This window comes from Schistocerca cancellata, chromosome 9 (assembly GCF_023864275.1).
Source record: "Schistocerca cancellata isolate TAMUIC-IGC-003103 chromosome 9, iqSchCanc2.1, whole genome shotgun sequence".
Taxonomy (NCBI): domain Eukaryota; kingdom Metazoa; phylum Arthropoda; class Insecta; order Orthoptera; family Acrididae; genus Schistocerca; species Schistocerca cancellata.
The window spans coordinates 238,062,554-238,076,422 of NC_064634.1; the positions used below are offsets into that span (position 1 = coordinate 238,062,554).

Below are 13,869 nucleotides of genomic sequence, written 5' to 3' on the forward strand. Positions count from 1 at the left end.
ATCACACTGATGTTCCACTGATGTTCTCTGACTAGTGTGCTGATGCCCTAAAGAAGAACCTGTGCTTCTAAATGTATACTGACATTCAAAAAATACATAAAGAATGGACGATGGATTTTGTGATACAACTTGTACAATGGATAGATAGTTCAATATATATCAAGCGATTCTCAAGGCGTATCATCAATCTAACGTCCTTGCTTCATAGTAAGAGCATCTTTCTGATAACCTGTAGATATCTTTCTTGCACCAAAGAAGTCTTCCACTTTATAGAAACAAACATTGGCACGAAATCCTCTTATAACAGCTTAAATAGTGTATCTTCCCGTAACCTTTGTCTCTTAAGGGTCATATAGCGGTGGATCTTAAAAATTTTCGATCGACAGTGCAGTCATCGCATAGATAAGAATTTTATCGACGCAAGAGCTGCTTAAGTATTTACCGGTACTTTCTAAGAAGAATTCAGTTGTGTATTAGGACGTTACAAAACTGTTCCAGGAAGAATGGACTTTCTATTGTTGGATTGTTATTATTATTACTATGCCAGGAATCAAGTATTTTTTGAAGCTCTCAAGTCTTAATTTCGAGATAAAGACGTACTGCACTTGCAAAGAGCTACAGAACCGTCTGCGGACGTAAGGACACAACAACAAATGTTTAAATGGAACCCAGAGAAGGAATTGCTGGTAGCCTTCAGCCAAAGTCCAAAAATGGTCTGAATAATGACTTACTGCAGTTGCAAAAAATCCAGGCATTATCTATGAAACTGCGTTTGTAGATGCAAGGCCATGGATAGAAACATTCGTATGTTCACATAATTTTTATTTTTACTTTGCGACAAATAATCGGCATGAGACTTATCCTTCGAGCACAGATGCAAGTTGGCCGCGGCGTAAGCGCATTTTGTCTATAAACAAACATTTTGTAAACAAACAACGACAACCTTAATTCTGTGCATATGAGGAGACTGTTTAACAGAATCGGGTGGTAAGCTTGACGGTAATGTCTGCAGTATGCAATATCCCCTGTTATTTCAAACAAGGCCTTGGAAGAGGCATATTACCCACACAGTTTCCCCTTCATTACTGGATAAGAGCTTCTTCCTTCGTTTCCCAAATGTTGCGATACTTAGCTCTACCCACTGAACTATGTCATCCCCTTTTCCGGTCCTCTACTCACTTCCCATCTATAGGAGACGTAATATGATTGCCACACTGCGTGCTAGTACAACATTTTGCCGAAATATCAAGCAGATTCGTTTCGAGGAACTTGATTAACTGACGTCAAAATAACGACTAAGAACAGATCATGAAAACGCTTTTACATACAAGCCGATGTTTGTCGTCGGATGTACTAGTACCTGTAAATGTATCGGCGCAAAATGAATCCAAGCAAAGCAGAGAGCATATTAAAACGAGCTTAAAGGTGTCGAGCAAGCTACTGGACAAGGTGATGGAGACGACTATGTCTGCATTCTCGATACATTCCTGCCGGGCCGCCTGCAAGCCCCCCAGCAGCCGTTGGCCGTGAAACCCACTTTCCGCGCATCCGTATCTTCCCGACTGCATTTCTGCCCCGCGGCTCCGCGTCGCGCGTCTGCTACGGCTCCCGATCATCCATGGACAACACCTCCGGCGCGTGGCTCCGCCAAAGTGGCAACGTTAACTCTGGTAAGCGTACTTACCGCAAATCTGCTTCCGGTTCTGGACGTAATCCTCGCGCCGTTTCTTCTTCCTAGGTCAACTTCACTATGAGTCTCCAAGAAAAGAAGAAGAAGAAGAAAAAAAAACCTAAACAGAACAGTCACACCCTAGTAAATCGTGACGTACACACAGTTCGGATACTTCACAGTCACCACGTATCGGCGGTCGATTCGGCTCGTTTCGTCGTGTAGACTAGCCCTGGTCCGCGGGTGCTGCAGGCACTTTGACTACGCTGTTCACCGCATGACGCGTGCGCGATGAATGGACACCTGCCGCTAACCGAGGAGCTCCTCGTGCTCGGCAGCCGCCGCGCTCCCCCCACCATGCCCCGTGCCGCCCCCCTCCACAATCTGCAGCTGGCGCCGCGCGGAAGAAGTAGGCTACTGGCGCGGGCTGCCGCGCATGCGCAGACGACTACACTGGGAAACACTAGACATCCGTCTCTCCGAAAGCACATCTGCCTAAAGCATCTAATCAAAATGTTTCTGTTATCAGACAGAACGCAAAAGTAAAAGGCGTCTGTATCAACCAGTTGACATCTATTAGATTAGATTTAAGTTTTCTTTCCACAGACCCAAAAAATGAGACGATTCTCGTGGGTGAGGAACGTGTCAGAAAGTTTAACATAAAAACATAAAACATTTGAGTATAATACTTACTACCCTGGTCATTTGTAGAAATAAGTGAATACAATGAGGTAAACTGGAACAGCTAATAATTACAGAATGAGACATGATGTCAGAATGAAACATTGCTATGCAATATTAATAACTTTATCATACACAAAAAATCTAATGTTGACTGTTGTGGCCAGTGTTATCAAAACTGAAATCTAACACACATTTTTACTTCAGCTGGCTTAACAGTCTCTGTTAAGATATTCATCTATAGAGTAGAAGGAGTTGTCTATCAAAATATCTTTCAAGCTCTGTTTAAACCGTGCTTTATCCGAAACCAAGTTTTTAATGGTAGCTGGCAATTTATCTAAAATGTTTGTTCCTGAATATTGGACCCCTTTTTGGAACAGGGTAAGTGAGTTTAGGTCGTTATGTAGACTGTTCTTATACCTAGTATTGATACTATGTATTGAGGTATTTTTTTGGAAACAGAGATGTATTACTTGTAACACATTTCATTAAGGAATAAATATACTGAGAAGCAGTGGTTAGAATACAAAGTTCCTTGAATAGGTGTCTACATGATGTTCTTGTATTTACACCAAAAATGATTCTGATCACACGCTTCTGCACCCTAAAACTTTTTCTCAGTTTGATGAGTTGCCCCAGAATATGATCCCATATGACATAATAGAAAGAAAGTAAGCAAAGTATGCAAGTTTTTTTATATTTATATCTACTACACGTGACATCATTCTTACTGCAAGTACAGACTCGTTTAGGCGCTTAAGCTATTCTGTGGTATGCAGTTCGCAACTGAATTTATTATCGAGTTGTAATCCCAGAAACTTAACACTGTCAACCTGTTCGATCTGCATGTCTTTATATGTTATAAACATGCTGGAAGGAAGTCTCTTACAAGTTCTGAACTGCATATAGTGCATCTTCTCAAAGTTTTAAGACAGCGAATTAGCTTTAAACCACATTAACGCCAGTGAAAATTTGATTGGCAGCTATTTCTAAATCTGTACTTGACTTGCTACTTATTGCAATTTTATATCATCTACAAACAAAACAAATTGAGCATCTGGCGTTGTAACAGATGAGAGGTCATTAATGTACATCAGGAAAAGCAGTGGACACAAGATGGAACCTTGAGGAACACCACATGTACTTAATTCCCAGTCAGATGAAGACAAGCTGCTTACTGCACAGGTATGTAGTAACGACACTCTTTGTTTCCTGTTAGATAGACAAGACTCAAACTGTTTCGCAGCATTGCCGGTGAAACCATAATATTCTAATTTACTTAAGAGAATGCTGTGGTTCACACAGTCAAAGACTTTTGACAGGTCACAGAAAATGCCAGTAGCCTCTAATTTATTATCTAATGAATTAAGTACATTCTCACTGTATATGTAAATAGCTATCTCTACATCAGAACCCTTAAGAAACCCAAAATGTGACTTGGACAATTTGCTATTTGCCGTCAGGTGCTTGAACACAACATTTTCAAATATTTTGAGAAAGCCGGCATAAGAGAAATTGGTCGATAGTTTGATGGTATCTTTTTATCCCCCTTCTTGTAAAGAGACCTAACTTCTGCATATTTTAACTAGTCTGGAAATGTTCTGCTGATAAGAGATTGAGTATTGCTTGACAAGTGTCTCTAACCTTTTCTATGCTGCCCCAGCACTTTTCCTGACGTCACCATCTTCACACCGTCCATTAGACCGTCGTCTCGACCTTTCCTCAAGTCTTCGAATTCATCAATCGACATCTTTAGTCCTTGGACTATCGATTCTCTTTGCTCCAAGTTCCAGCCGCTATCGTTTCATCTTCATTATAGTCGTCATTCATTCTTCCACCTCAGGCTGTTCTGTGATCAGTGTAATTGTTTTCCTGTATTTCCTCGTAATTCCCTACGAGCGTCTACCAATCTCAGCCACAAATTGTAGCACAAAAAAGTCAATATATGTAACATGTTGACGAAATACTAAAACTGATTCAACACAATGAAGTCGGTTTCCAAAAGAAACTAATTGCTGCTGTGGTCTGGGCATATCTTTCTGCAGTGTATGATACCGAACGACTTATCACGGAAGTTTGTTAAATAACGAATGACATTCGACTGAGTGGCGTGTTAAGAGGCATGCTGCAGAATTGAAGCTTCTGCGTAACGCTCTAAGGGAGGATATGCAAATGGAAAACCAAAATATGGATTTACACAAGGCAGTGTTCTTTCCCCTGTTCAGTTCAAGATGTATACACATCACCAGCACACCACCTGGAAATAAAGCGATTCGTATATGCAGACGACACAGCCATTGCTGCTCAAGAAAGAAGTCTTGAAGAAGTTGAAAAGAAAACTGACAGAAGCTTTGGGTACCTTACGGAACGAAAATCATCTGCTAACTAATCCAGAAGAAACGCAGGTATGTGCGTTCCAGCTGAGTAAGGGAGAAATAAGAAAACAATTGGGGATAGAATGGAGAAGGTTTAGATTACACCACTGCACCAATCCCAAGTAATTGGGAATCAGCGTAGACCATACAGTTACAAAAACTGCACTGGGCTAAAAGCAAAAGTATGTACAAGGAACAATATTATACGTAAACTAACCTCATCTACGTTGTTCGACCACTCGCAACTGTCGGAGAAAATGCGACACAAGCGTGGGAGGTATCTTGCCACTCCAAAAAAGGAGATGTAGCACCTCCAAATATCATACGCAAAATAACCAGTGAAACAGAGTGGTAAAAACAACAAACCAACCCACGGTACTTAATGTATTACCAACAAACCGTTACACCTCGTCTTTAAGCCAAGGAAGAGCTTTGTACAACGACCATTTCCGCTAGAAGACCGATCTGAGGCAGGCCGCTTATCTCTACGGTTAGACTCTTCAAGATACAAACCTGCATTCCAAAGACGAAATCACACAGAAACAGCAGCCGCTGCAGTATAGTACACGGAGAGAACTGAATAATTTAAGAACAGGCATCGCAAAATGCTAGGCAAACATGGTTAAGTGGGGCTATTCTCAAAATGACCAGTGCGAATGCGGAAAAACACAGGCGACTGAAAATTTGCTCATGTGCCCAACGACGGAGTTTGTTTACAGAGCGGAAGAACTACAGCGCTCGAAATAAATGATGCGTATTTCCGAAACTTTGATGTTGGAAGTTGCGATCCAGAAATACGTTACGATATTAGCACACTCGTTTGTTTGTAATGTAATTCTAGGGGAACAGTCCATGTTCCTACCGTGAAGGGGCAGGATCTGTTGTATACGGCAACCGTGTCACGTGTTAACATCGCAACGCATGTACTGTGTGTCATTACGAGTACTGTGCTGCTTCAGGATGGGTCAGACATCAAAATGAACGACCAACGGGCTCCGTATAGCAACTATAATGGAGCAGAGAATGGCAGGTGGACGTCGCAGCGAATGTCCCTATGAGTCAAAGCGATTTCTCTTGAAAATAGGACAAGTTTCTAGCATCCAACTCAGTTGACGGACGTCACAGAAGTATCCGCGGAAGAAAAACAGCAGGAACGATATCTGGGTATAACTGGAAGCAGAAACCCTCAGCACCATGCTGCACGGCTACGGCGGCTGTTTAAAACAGCTACAGGTATGCAGAAGTCTACAGAAAGATTCGAAACAGGCTTCATCAGCAGGGATTACATGCCAGAAGGCCTCTCAAGGGTCGCGCCGAGTGGCATCACGAATTGCTTGGCCCCTCCCGCCGGAGGTTCGAGTCCTCCCTCGGGCATGGGTGTGTGTGTTGTTCTTAGCATAGGTTAGTTCAAGTTAGTTTAAGTAGTGTGTAAGTCTAGGGGCCGATGACCTCAGCAGTTTGGTCAACTAGGAATTCACACACATTTGAACGAAACCTCTCATGGCTTCTACTCTAAATCAGGTTTGGAGAGGGGCTCGTGTTGCACAGGCACAAAACCTTTCTTTACAGACTAGGCAGCAGTGGGAGACAACACCCTTTTCTGATGTGACCCATATTAGTCCCCACCCTGACAATACTGATATTCGAATATGGAGGCAAGGAGGACAAAGTTTACACGTTAACTGTATCACAGACCGCCACCATTATCAAGACGATTCAGTCATGTTTTGGGATGGGATCACGTATGGCCTCAAGATACCCCTTGTGCCAGTACATGGAAGGATGTCTGGTGCGATGCGTAGGGACGACATTCTTGCACGCATTGTGACTCCATTTGGTGAAAATTTGGAACCGTATCCACGCTGATGGACGACAAGGTATCCCCATCGTCAGAATCTCGTGAACACCTACCTAGTGGAGCATAGCATCAGTCGGATAGAATAGTCCCCACCTTCTCCAGCTCTCAGCTGCATTACGAATGCAAGGGCCGCGCTGAAACGAGCGGTCTGTAATCGTCCTGTCCCACCAGAGACCGAGCGAGGTGGCGTAGTGGTTAGCGAACTGGACTCGGGAGGACGACGGTTCAAACACGCGGCAGGCCAAACTGATTTAAGTTTTCCGTAATTTCCCTAAATCGCTTCTGGCAAATGATGGGATGCTTCCTTTAAAAGGGCACAGCCGATTTCCTTCTCCATCCTGCCCTAATCTGATGGCACCGATGACCTCTCTGTTTGGTTCCCTCCCCCAAATGCACCAAACAGTCCCACCAGAGATGCCACTGTGGGGGAATGGAAGAATATTCCACTGCTTTGTATTGACAATTTGGTGAGGAGTATGCCTACCCGCATCAAAAGTGTGTCCAATTTCGAAGAGGACTAACTGGCTCAAAAAAAGAAAAGTGTTATGCCATCAAGAATTTGTAGTGTTGAAAGGGTACAGTACCGCCCGACATTGAAAATAGGTACAACATACTTCATTATTCTTGTCAGAACAACATATTTTTTTCTAATAATAACTCAATTTAAATTAATACAGCGAAGCTGGATACCAGTGTGGGAAAGAATGACAATTTATTTATTTAATTGATCACATGTGCACTCCCACAAAATAAATCCCTACATCCAGTTTGGTGAGATCTGTGAAATGAATGAATGTATGGTCGTCTGCTAACCGCAGATAGTGAATGTGAATATATGATCATCTTTGAGACGATCCTTTGGCCACCTTTGGTGGAACCAAGGAGATGAAACTTACCGGAGCTTTGAGCGCCTGAAATGTGGCTGACCAATACGGTAGCATGGTCTTCCCCCACTTCGGCAGAGGTGCGAGAGGACCTGAAGAACGGCCATGTTTCAGCACTCTGCCGCTGGATCTAGTGTTGGTAAGACCTGTCTTAGGCGTGCTCCGTAAGGACAAAAGAGTGGGGACACGGTATGTATGTGAAATACTTAAGAGTAGTTTAGAATAATAATTTCCCTATTTCAGGAACTTTGGTGGGGAGAATTAAATGTCAGGCAGGTAATATTAATGGGATCATAGTAATCTTCGGAAGTGACCAACGGTCACAATGAAACCACGTGTAGCAATAACTTGAAATACTTCTGAGTGCTTAAGTTAAGCTGAATTACTAGCGTGTGTACTATACGTTGGAAATATTTAAGAAATGGCGTGTGCAGGACTTGAAATTAGAGACGAGTACTTCCACGTGGTGAGTACTGTGTGAGTCTCAATCTGTGTGTGAGACAAAGGATAAAGACAAGTACTCGTCCATGGTATCAGTTGTGGACTCGCGTGTGTGATGAATATGTTCTTAATATTACTTTGCATGTTATGTTTCCGTGTGACGCTTGATTCAAACTATAATACTCTGAGAGAGAAGCAAGGTGAGTCAGCCGTCTATCCAGCAACGCCACTTGGCTTGCATTGCACAGGAAGATGTGCATATATCTCCAGAGTTCATAGTAGGAAAGAAGAATTACGAAGTGGGGTAGTGTTGTGTGAAACTGGGATAAATACTAATTGAAGTGGGAAAGCTGAAAGTGATAGTGTTGTGACTATTTATTGTGTTGTATTCCATGTTGTAGTGTGGTGTATGTCATGTAATTTGAGTATGTGTGGTTTGCATGGGAGAGTAGCTAGGTATTTGCAGAGGTAGTGGGTTATGCGTGTTCCTTTTGTACCGCTTGGTCTGGAGGAAAGTCTCGTGATGATGGTTGTGAGAGTCGAAGTGTGAGATATAGCAACAATATCCACCATCCTATCCAGAAAGTGCACTGTAGCGTTGAATAATTATGAGACCATAAGATAGAGAATCACCAATGTAAAGCCATGCCCACTGGGCGGAATTTCTCATGTGCCATTGTTGTAGGTTATAGAATTTGTGTGTTTAGGTCAAAAATGGCTCTGAGCACTATGGGACTCAACTGCTGAGGTCATTAGTCCCCTAGAACTTAGAACTAGTTAAACCTAACTAACCTAAGGACATCACAAACATCCATTCCCGAGGCAGGATTCGAACCTGCGACCGTAGCGGTCTTGCGGTTCCAGACTGCAGCGCCTTTAACCGCACGGCCACTTCGGCCGGCGTGTTTAGGTTATAGAATTTATCGTAATAAATAAGATAGTGAAAAGAAATAGATTGGTGGCCTTTTCCTTCGAATTGTATGTTGTCATAATATCCAGAATTTATAATGTGTGCGCCACTCATATTCAGTGCGATGGCCATGTGTTGATAAAAGCCGTTAAATAAAAAGAGAAAATGTGGTATTGCCAGTGCGTAGTGAACAGTCAGAGTTCTGTAAATTACTGATAGTCAGATGTGCGTTTCCTTTGCGCATTATTCGTACAGGAGGATAATTTGTAACTTTATTGTGAGTACTAGAGTTCATGTTACTCGGCAGATAAGAAAGAATCCACTCGCTTGGCAGACCACTCATCTTGCAGGCCTGACTACTTGATGCCACAGTATGAGCAAGGCATGTGGGTGCCTCTCAGTGTATGCAGTGGAGTCTTTTGTTTGGATTTGTTTTTTTGTTCTTTTGTTTAGGTTTATCAAGTGGAAACGTGTTTATATTCTTTATTTTTGACTTCTCATGACTGTAACTGACAGAACAAAATAAGTTCTGTTTCTTATGATTTCCAGTACTGACAGTAAAGCAATATACAACATTTATTTGGGTAATTGCATTTTTATGCAATGACAAGGCCATTACAGTTGCAGAGTTTTGGAAGAACCGAGCTTAGATGTTCTCGCCCGGTCACGGAAAGCAAAAGCAAGTAGCCACAACATTGCTGCCGTTGTCGGTATGTCGTACGGAACAGTGCAGGCAATCCAAAACGGTGATCTCAACATGCGGCATGTTGCTGCCAAGTTCGTCCTGCAGCCTGCGGACGCAGGAACAGAAGGAACACCGTTTCGAAGCCTACCAAGAACTTCGTCAGTTTGCCGTGGATTGCGCGTCCTTCATGTCGAGGGTCATTACGGGTAACGAACCATGGGTGAACGAGCACGACCCTGAGAAAAATCAACAGATTTCACAGTGGAAGAGCACATCATCTCCACGGATGAAGCAGGTGAGGCAGGTGCGGCGCGTAACCGGTTGCATGCGCTTCGTCTTTTCCGACATTCAAGGCATTGTGCATCAATCCCCAGGGTCCAGACCGTCAATAGCGAGTTCTGCTGTGTGTAAACGTACATACATAAATACAGTTGTTTCACATAAACGGAACTAGTCTCGATACTTTTAGATTACCCCTAGTACAAGGTGTTTTAATAAGATATTTTTCTCTGCAGCTTGCAAAATAATAAGTGAAAGGAATGTGTATTTAAATAGATAAACGTAATAAACGTTACTCTTTCTGCTGATTGATGAAGATAAAATGGCTCTGAGCACTATGGGACTCAATTTCTGAGGTCATTAGTCCCCTAGAACTTAGAACTAGTTAAACTTAACTAACCTAAGGACATCACAAACATCCATGCCCGAGGCAGGATTCGAACCTGCGACTGTAGCGATCTTGCGGTTCCAGACTGCAGCGCCTTTAACCGCACGGCCACTTCGGCCGGCTTGATGAAGATAGTTCACTTATTTTCCAAAGAGTTAAAGCAATGGGCTGTGTAAGTAGATAGAGACTGATATTTTCCAATCATGAATGTGGTGAATTGAATTACTTTTAACACAACAATTCTTGGATTACTAACATTTTTCGTTTCAATTTCGCTGTTACGCTGTCTTTTATTCCGTGAAACAAAAGTTGTAATAATTGTAACAATATTTTTCTTATGAAATGTTGAAATATTATTCTATTTTTCTATTGCAAACTTGAATGAATACTGAATCTAAGAGATCTGTATGCAGACACGGCAGCTTAGTCAGGGTTATACGTTGTTGTCAAAAAGTATTGTGGCATTGCAATCGCATTATCGCTGGGCGTGCGGGCGCGCTGCCTGGCTGTGCAGAACGGTGTCGAGATGTGCAACAGTCGAGTCGATTCGCGTATAGGGAATGCTGGAGAGAGTAGCGACGCAGCGTGTATGTTGAAACATCGCCGTAAAGCTGCGGTAGTAAAATACATAATGGCTCGGATTAACTTTGATGTGGCCAGGCACAGTACAAGGCATTAAATGGGCACAGTATCATCACTCCCAGAGGAAACCTATTAACACGAACAGTACCGTGGGTCCAATTTTATTTTTTGTGCAGCTGCATGAAGAAGAGCCTGTACCATACATTTGTCAACGAACAATGCATTACAACCACCGAGAACAACTGAACACCAAATAATTGTTTGTTTAGACTTATGTACTGATTCCCAGCGTCGTAGATAATTTTGTGACTCCCCCCGTCGGAGGTTCGAGTCCTCCTTCGGGCATGGGTGTGTGTGTGTTGTCCTTAGTGTAAGTTAGTTTAAGTTAGACCTCAGCGGTTAGAGCGCATAAGATCTTACCACAAATTTCCAACTTTGTGACTGAATATTGGCAAGGTATTTGGAAGTGTTGATTATCAATTCCACGTCAGACAATTTACAAAAATAGGTTGCACCCTATCCATATTACTAACCCGAGAGAATTCCAACGAATGAGAAGCATTTACAATGTTTTGGATATGAGAATTAAGTCAAATAAAATAACTCAGCAGTGAGTAACTATTTTCTGTGCTGAAATAAGTAACAATAATTAAATAATCAATTGTTTGATAGATAGCAACTAAACAAACTGGTTATGCCTAGTAATTTGAACAGTGATTTCAAAAGCAATGCTTAAAAAGGTAAAATTCAGTAAAAGATATTTTTTGTGTATTTTGTCAGTGATTAACAAATTTTCATTTTACGCAACTGCAATCTGTCAGAAGTCTTTGTTAAGTCTTGGGTAAACAATGTTAGTAATTGTACAACGCGATTTTCAGTAACTGTTTACGAATAATAGTGAAATTTGAAACTATCTGAGATCGAATCTGTAAAATCATTGCCAGAATTTTGAGATACTGTCGCAATTTGCAAGATAACGTGACTGTGAATGACATGAAAGTAATAAATTATTGATCATGGCTCCATTCAATAAGATTTTTTTCAGTTTAAATGACAGCATTTGGTAATGAATAAGCATAAAAGCCTTTTGCACAGAACTGACGACAGTAATCATGACAGTGAGTTACGCCACAATTTTTACATTTTACGTAATCAGTCACAACTAATGAAATTCTGTTCTTCTCTGCTCATTAATAAATTGCTTCCATATTTTATTATTTAATTGAAAAGCTTTTGTACACTGTGACAAATCCATCTGAAGCTGTGCTAACGTGATATTTAACAGTTTCCTGATATTTTAGCCTGATAACGAAGTATTGTTACATACATTTACCAATAATACAAATCAGTAATTACAGGTACAGTAAACAATGGTTAGAGCACTTGCCCGCGAAAGGCAAAGGTCCCGAGTTCGAGCCGCGGTCCGGCAGACAGTTTTAATCTCTCAGGAAGTTTCATATCAGCGCACACCCCGCTGAAAAGTGAAAATCTCATTCTTCTACACATACGGTAATTTAATTTTCTTTGTTCATTAACTAAACTCACTATTTTTTCCAAATTTTGCTAGCTACTGTGAAACGATTTCATTCTTTATTTTTCATTTTACTTCAACGGAAATTCGTTTTCTTATCGTCATTAATAAAAGCACTGAGCAATCGCGATACGGTTATAGCAGTACTTTGATTTCACAGATTTCAATTAATCTACGGAGTAAACGCCTTTCCTGGCACAGCAAGTAACTTTAGGCACAGTGTTTATTTAAATCCCAATTAACTGGAAGTTAAAGGGTTGTAATATACTTTTCAAATGAAATAAAATTTCCATCAGTTTTAGTTAGGGAGCTAACAATATGAAAACTATTAGAGGTGGATGAAACATGCTGTACATGATTGGCTATGTTCAGATGGATCTTCTGGTGGCAGGCATGAGTATGTTCTGTCGATTATGAAAGGAGGTCATCCATTAATGTGTGTCGTGAAATACCCGGAAATGAAATTAACTCGCAGATGCTTTGGAGCATGAGATGTGTCGAGCTTTTATGGTCAACTATTTAGGTGCTCTTCTTCAAAATGTCAGTTTAGATATTAAAGGCCGTATGTAGATGCAACACGTTGTACACCCAGGCTATTCTGCGCTTGATACTGTACAAGAATTTAAACAACAGATTTATTCGGAGATGATTAGGGCGCTGTGGCTCTCAGGAATGGTCACACGGCCACCAAATTTAATATCAGAAGATCTTTTTTATATAAATATCTAAAGAATCGTGTTTGTGTGACCGACCTCACAACCCCAAATACTTCAAACATTGCAGCGAGGAAGCTTTTCGCTTCATGACACCAGCAACTTTTTATCTACATCTACATCCATACTCTGCAAGCCACCTGACGGTGTGTGGCGGAGGGTACTTTGAGTACCTCTATCGGTTCTCCCTTCTCTCCACATCGGTTCTCTCCTTCTTTCGTCCACATGTCGTTTAGAAGGCGCTATTAGTTCTGCATTTAGGAAAGTGGGTTTTAAAACCTCACTCAAATTAACATTCCGCTACTAGAAGATTTACCTGAACACAGCTAATTATGTACACCTTGTAGCAACCGGCCTCAAAACTTTGAACTTTTCTAGCTCTCTTACTAAAATTGATAGAAAGCTAAATTAAACTGATTTCTTCACAACTGTTTTAAATACATCAGCTACATGGCAGAAAAAAATGTTATATTTAATAATTATAAGTCGTTGGTCTAACTCTCTGGAGAATAAGTAAATAAACTATTATCATGAAACTTCCTGGCAGATTAAAACTGTGTCCCCGACCGAGACTCGAACTCGGGACCTTTGCCTTTCGCGGGCAAGTGCTCTACCAACTGAGCTACCGAAGCACGACTCACGACCGGTACTCACAGCTTTACTTCTGCCAGTACCTCGTCTCCTACCTTCCAAACTTTACAGAAGCTCTCCTGCGAAACTTGCAGAACTAGCACTCCTGAAAGAAAGGATATTGCGGAGACATGGCTTAGCCACAGCCTGGGGGATGTTTCCAGAATGAGATTTTCACTCTGCAGCGGAGTGTGCGCTGATATCATATCAGCGCACACTCCGCTGCAGAGTGAAAATCTCATT

The 13,869-nt window shown here is 41.6% G+C and overlaps 1 protein-coding gene and 1 non-coding gene across 2 annotated transcripts in view; both read right to left on the minus strand.

Annotated features, from left to right (window-relative positions):
• The window catches only part of LOC126101312 (uncharacterized), a 431,784-nt gene extending 429,829 nt beyond the window's left edge, over positions 1-1,955 (minus strand). Inside the window, 1 exon segment of the mRNA XM_049911988.1 lies at positions 1,685-1,955. The gene's annotated coding sequence lies outside the window, so the exon portion shown is untranslated.
• An 11,598-nt stretch (positions 1,956-13,553) lies between these two features.
• On the minus strand, positions 13,554-13,628 carry Trnas-cga (transfer RNA serine (anticodon CGA)). The gene has a single exon. It is a non-coding gene; the product is annotated as a tRNA-Ser (tRNA).
• Between the last annotated feature and the right edge of the window lie 241 nt (positions 13,629-13,869).